Consider the following 6,734-nt stretch of genomic DNA (forward strand, 5'->3'; position numbering starts at 1 on the left):
TATTTGCGTTATTAAGCAATTAGTTTGCTCCAGTTAGTAATGACATTTTTAACCACTGTAATAAACAAGTCTCCACAGGAGAAAATGATTAAAACCAAGTTGAGTAAGCGAGTGAGGCTTGAACAACCTGAAATGACCCACTTTACTGAAGGGGGAATCCAGAAATTAAGCTGGTAAGAAAAGGGTCCTATTATGGGGGCCTTTGTTAAGACTTTAGTCACTTACGACAAGCAGTCTTGCTGTGCCCGATGGCTCTTTAGAAGAGATAGTTGTCAAAACATCCCACCAGAATGCAGTAATGCCCAAGACATTTTAAAAACAGCAAAAACTGAAAATGAAAACGCATCACATCATGTCATGGTGGTGTTGTACGGTCAGCTGTGTTCCATAGACAAGCATACATGTGTGAGAAGGATCAAGTTGATGAACAATCTCTTCATTGGCTACTAGGTAGGACATATTTTTCTAAGACCAAATTTAACAAGATAGCATTCTAACCAATGTGGCCTTTCCAACCAAAGCTTCCAATGCTGTTGTCAACCACATTCAGAAGAGCAAGTGGATGCAAACATCTCAACACGGCTGGCATGGCTTGGGACCTTGCAACGCCAAGTTTGACAACTATGCTGAGAAGGCCAAGAATCCCATTACTGCAAATGTAATGCTACTTGCCAACATGCATCTTTATGGAGACATTTAACTGATGTGTGACATAGAGCAGCGTAATACTTCACACTCAAATTTATATCTAGAAGTAGGAAGCATACCATGATAAAGCATACCTAAAGAGCAAGAGTAGGAAGCATACCAATGATGCAGCAAAGAAAAAACTCTACCTGTCAAATAGCAGAGACTTCTGAGCCATGCCTTCGAGGAAAAGGACACAAATCAATCCATTCAACTGGATATGGCCAAAAAATATTTGCCAGCATCCGCATAAGACAACTGCTGTGTGTTGGAAACCAGGATAAATATTAATGCTTCTACAGAGAAGCTTCTGTCAGATGGCAGCGGCTGATGCACCATGCAAAGCAATCTTCAAAGCACAACTTGGTAAACTAAAAGTTTAGAAACACACTGCTGCGAGGTAATCAGAATGAAAAGAAAAACAATATCAAAATAGCCTCAAAGAGATGGCGGCAAGGCAATCAGAATTCCAGCTCAATAAATAATGTTACAACACTTATTTCAAAATTGGCTATCTACAAAGGCTTTCTTCAGATTGAGCTGGCAAATGAAATCAACTTTCTCCACAACAAATTCATGCTAAGAATGTGAAACCATTCCAGGCAAACGTATAGTCTTCTGCCTGGGAGTTGAGCTCAACCATAGGCTGCTAGACACGATCTCAAGGCGATATAGGCGCCCCAAAAGCCTGAGATTGGCAGAGCCAGGTAGAACCAGAGAGGCCAGTAGATCAGACTCTTTCTGCAGGGGTTTACAAGTTCCTGGGAGCGTCATAGAGCACTAAACTGATGAATTGAGTTTCCCCGAACCTGTTTGACCCCAAAGGATACAGCTCTGTCAGTAGGATGAGTTCACATATAGATCAAAGGGCGCCCATAAGCTGTCCAGGGGACAAGGATGCCGTGAATCCAGCCGAGACCATGGTTTTCCTTCCCCGCTCCAATGAAGCAGACTCACAGGCCCTGGATGTAGAGGTCGGCAACTCCCTTTCACATTATCTCCACCCAAGCCATGTTGGTTCCATCGGTGCTCTACTGGCTCCACAGAGCCCGCAAACACCAACAAGAACGGTGGTAAAGAACCCAGCTCGTAGATCCGGCGTTCTTTCTGCACTTCCATCCACTGCTCAATCTTCTTGGTACAATTCTGCCGACGCCATTTGACTAGGTCAATAACCATCACACCTGTGTTGAAATAGCAAGGCTTTCTTCCAAGGAATGTGCTGGCAAGGTTTGCATCCCCCCAGAAAGAAGACGAAAAGTACTTGGAGAAATTGGCGTGGCAGTACTCCGGTGCAGCGACTGTGTGTGACCCTAGCCTGGTTGCCCAGAGCTTGGAGATGTCATCCACTACAACCAGATCGGAGTCTAGGTAGATGACTCTCCCAACACAAGGCTCCAGCATGTCTGCCATGTAGTTGCGGGCATAATTTAGAGGTTGCTCTAGCGCCTGCCGGACGGAAGAGGAGATGCGATCCCTGACCAGGTTTTTCTCAAAGTGGTAGATTTTGAACTTCAAGAAAGGGAAAGTGGAGCGCATTAGGGATCGAAACTGGCTGTCGTTCTCGGTGACAAGGAAGTGAAAGACCACATTTTCTGGGCAAGTGGCATGCTGAAGAATGGAGAAGACAGCCGCCATGGAACCTCGAAGGTAAGCTCCGTCCAGAGTCATGGCGATGTGCACAGATGATGGATCGCATACATACGCGTCCTCGCTGGGGAAGGAACAGCGTATCCCGTTGCGAAAAGAAGGGGCTTCCTGAAAAGAAAGTATTCCGGGAAATCCGTGCGATGAAAAAGGAGTAACTGCTCTTGTAGACTTGATTCCCAGGCTCGACAAGCCTCTCTGTGAAGTCCTATCAAACTTGCTGCTGAAACCATAGTCTGTCACCTCTGCTGGTGCCCTGGGATGTAGACAAGGGAAGAGTAGAATCAGAAGCAAAGCTGCAGAGACCGCCCCCCATGCCCTAACCGACCATAGCACTCTCTCAGAATTGCCTTTAAAAAGAGGATGGATGTGCCTTGCTGCGATCTTGTCTGGCCCTGGGAAGTTGCAGAAGCGAGAGCTTAACAGAATGAAGAGAAGAAGGACAAGATCTTTGAAGTCTGCAACCGCTACAGGCTTTCTCTGTGCAGCTTCTCCCACCATTCCATCTCTGCCGCATTCCAAATTCCGGCAGTCTTCAGAATTAAGCCACAGCGTAAACTGCCCTGCTGTTCTTGCTTCACAGACATCTGCTGCAGGAAGAAAACAGGGGCAACGGCTGACTGTGGCCTCGGCGTCGCTCGCTCCCTTACCCATGAACAATGCGGCCCGCCTTCTGCATTCAAGCTGAGGTGCCCAATGGTTTGGCTGAAAACCGAACAAACCTAGACACACTGTGGACAAAGACAGACAGAAAACTGTGTTCTCGCAGCCTGCAGGATCACCACCGCCATCAGCTTCAGAAATTGTGGTCCTGGGGAGCCTGTGGTCTGCCTTTCATCACATAAATATGAAGGCTGTAAAAGAAAAAGTCTGCAAGCGGTCAAGACAAGGAAAGATGAGAAGACAGTTCGGTGAAACAGGCTACGGTAACTCCGTGAATGTTAAGGCTTGCAGAAGCAGGTAGAAACGCTCAATAACACGTGAAAGCGGAATGAAGATGACAGAACTTAAGAGAGAGTGAGAGAGAGAACAGTCACACAGACAAGGGGACGGGACAACTATGATGAGCTACACCACGAACAGACATGGTGAAGGAGCATGAGAGCTCTGCGGGAGATGAAGCAAATGAGAATCGCTTACCGCACAGACAGCATTCAGAAGAAGCCCCGATGTTGTACACAGACAACCCAAAATCGCTGAGTGGGGAAACTCATGAGGGTTATGATGACGAAGGAAAGCGAAGAAATGGCGATGGCCGTTTGGAAGGGGGGAAGATTGAGAATGCAGCAAGGTTTTTGGATCATTACAAGCAATGCTTGGGGCATTGGCAAGCGAAGATGCGATGCGTCATTGCAGGAAAGAGATGGAGAGAAAGGGAAGGGCGGGGAAAGGGGGAGAAAGCTTGCTGGCGCTGCAGACGAGATCTATGATGATGATGCAGAGGAAGATAATGGTACTGATGAAGATGAGTCCGGCCCTTTGTCTTTCTGTTTTGCGGGCAAAGGAAGGGTACTGTGTGCCCTTCCTCCCCTCCCTCTCTCTCTCTCTCTCTCTCTCTGGACCTGCGCCCTCTGGCTATGGCGATGGAGCCGCTGCAGGGCCTGCGAGAAACACAAGTGAAACAGACAGAGAATAATGGAGGAGGATGGTGAACGTTTTTCTTTTCCCCCTCTCGACGTGACTCCAACGATGCCATGTAATACATATTATGCCACTTCAGCTTGAATTCGTTCACACATGGGATACCACTGGCCATCACCACCTCGACTCCAATTTGCACTTTGTTACGATGCATGCGAGAATCCCTAACACAATTTCGAGTATTAGAAGTTGAGAGACTTTTGACCCAGAATAACCTCCCACACTAAACCATTGCAAAAGCTCTCTCAGCTCATAAAAAGCAATGAGGAGGTGGGATTTGCAAATGGACGCTGGTAGACAAGGCTTCATCAGAGCACCACATAGGATTTTAAACATGATAGGGAAAACCAATGTGTTCGTGCTTTGCCAGTCCAACATTCGGATGAATAGAGGGTGGCTTGCATCCAATGTCACGGTAGGCCCTTAGACCTAGTTGCATGTGCTTGGATAGCCACCCTGATTCAACACAAGCCTACTTGATAATAGATATCTTCCTTTTAAGCTTGATAGGTTGGATGCTCCAAAAAATGTCATTATTGTTACAACCATGGCTTTAGATTTTGCTTCCCCATGATTCCCAATGTAACATGTAGCCCAGAGCATGAGTGTGCAATAGAGTGATTTCCTTCGAACAACCTAGTACTATTCCTTGATATTGACCACAAAAACTAAGAACATGTGAGAGGATACAACACATTGTCTGTGTGAGACAATGCTCATAAGAACTAAGGCCCTACTCCCTTTGTGCACGATAAGGGAGATAAAGAAAAATATTGTATTACTAATAATCCTAATATAACAAATCGACATAATCTCCACAAATTTGTGCTTTGGTAAAAGGAGCTTTGTTGGTTAATCTAAATTGTTGAGATGGAGGATGCTAGATGAAGCTATGGTGGAGTAGATAGTGAAGGTGGACAACTAACATGTGGATTCTGACTCTATAAATAGTCTATGTAGACCATCTTTCATTATGAATTCTCCATGGTTTGGTGGGTGTTGATTGGGTTAATAAGACTGTTCCACATCCACCACCACTAGCCAATAATAAAAGTCATAAAGAACTTGCAATTAACAAGTTTTTCCTATGGTAAAAGGAGCTTTGTTGGTTAATCTATAATTGTTAAGATGGAGGATGCTAGAGGAAGCTAGGGTGGAGTAGACAGTGAAGGTGGACAACTAACATATGAATTATGATTCTATAAATAGTCTATGTCGACCTTGTTTCATCATGGAGATCCTCCATGGTCTGATAGGTGTTGATTGGGTCCATAAAGCTGTTCCACATCCACCACTAAAAGTCATAAAGAACTTACAATTATGATGCATGTTTTAAGCCCATTCATAGCCATCAAGGCACACATTTAGGCCTCACAACGCAAGTACAAGGTGTCCTAGAGTAAAGTTCCCAACCCCATGTAACGAGTGACATGAAGATATATATCCACTCAAGCATGTATCCTATTTGGCAATGTGTTGAACCTTCTTGATTTTGTCTATAAACCATCATCCTCTATATATTGTGGCAGTGATGAGAGTCCAAGCTATTCAACCATGGCTACTCTCATAATGGGAAACTTACATACATGACCAAGTTACTGCAATAGGAGAGGGGGGCATCTATATCGGTCCACACAAGCAGCTAGCCTACTTGGTAATATGCCAAACCTTGCTAAGTTGGACAAACCATCTTGCCTCCTTACGCCACTATCTCATGTTACAAGAGTGGGAGCTTGTGAGGTAGTCAATTATGACTAGTCCTCATAATGTGGTCCTTACATGCATGAGCTAAAGTATACCCATACATTACAATATGAGGGTGGAGGATCGATATCTAGCAAAGCAAGACTGCTAGGTCTCGATTCTCTTTTTTAAGGGAAAAGTGGGTGTGGATCCCTACATTGATTAACTTATCCCAAATGGTACTCATTTTATGATCTCAATACCTAAATGGTAGAGCTTAAATGAAGAAGTAAATACATGCGAACATTAGAAAGTGATGGAAGGGTGAAAAGTCTTCACACATGAAAGCTTGCCTTTATTGAGTTAAACAACTACCTTAGGCCCAACTTTCTTACATCTAAATGAGTCAAATAATGACCTTAAGCCCAACTTTCTTACATCCAAACCATTAGAATTTTAAAGCTCAAGGAGCTAATCAGTGGAGGGACCAAGGGCATCATAATGTTTTACAATAAAATACTTTGATGGAGAGGCAAATTTATATCCCCCCCCCCCCCCCCGGCGGCCCTTCTAATTACCAAGATGCTAAAGCCATATATGTATTTCTTTTTTTAAGCTGATCTGCAAATGTAATTTGGAGAGTGGTAAACCTTATCAATCCAATAGGAAGGTAAGGTGAGAGGGAGAAGCAGTGCAGGCAAAGCCGACTTCAGTGCAATTGTTTTGTGACACCTTAGTGTAATTTTGGCTTACTTCTAGAAGCCGCCCATGAAGCCTAGACATCCCCCAAAAGGGGGTGCATAGGGATGACATGCCCTTATTGCTCCATGAAAGCTATTAACTGCACTTATGGGATATTAGCTTAGGCTTCTGCCACGTGTCAACTAGAGGAGTGGTGAAGATGCCGTAACCCCCCCTGGAAGGGAAACTTGCCGATAGTGTAGATGGCATACATGGGCCAACAAAATGTTAGTTGCTCCTCTAGACCATATGCATGCAACGGATGCTATCAATTACACCTACAGGATATCACCCTATGCTTCTACCACAGCTCAACAAGAGGAGGGGTGAAGATT

General features: G+C 44.8%; 1 pseudogene across 1 annotated transcript; it reads right to left on the reverse strand.

The window, feature by feature from the left end:
• Positions 1–1,100: 1,100 nt before the first annotated feature.
• On the reverse strand, positions 1,101–3,610 carry LOC147635232 (putative galacturonosyltransferase-like 7 pseudogene; annotated as a pseudogene). Its single transcript, XR_015266618.1, has 2 exons — positions 3,475–3,610; positions 1,101–3,204 (listed from the first exon to the last, which is right to left on the reverse strand). The product of XR_015266618.1 is annotated as a putative galacturonosyltransferase-like 7 pseudogene (transcript).
• Between the last annotated feature and the right edge of the window lie 3,124 nt (positions 3,611–6,734).

The sequence above is a fragment of the Cibotium barometz genome, chromosome 9, assembly GCF_041138505.1.
Source record: "Cibotium barometz isolate CiBa-2024 chromosome 9, ASM4113850v1, whole genome shotgun sequence".
Classification (NCBI taxonomy): domain Eukaryota; kingdom Viridiplantae; phylum Streptophyta; class Polypodiopsida; order Cyatheales; family Cibotiaceae; genus Cibotium; species Cibotium barometz.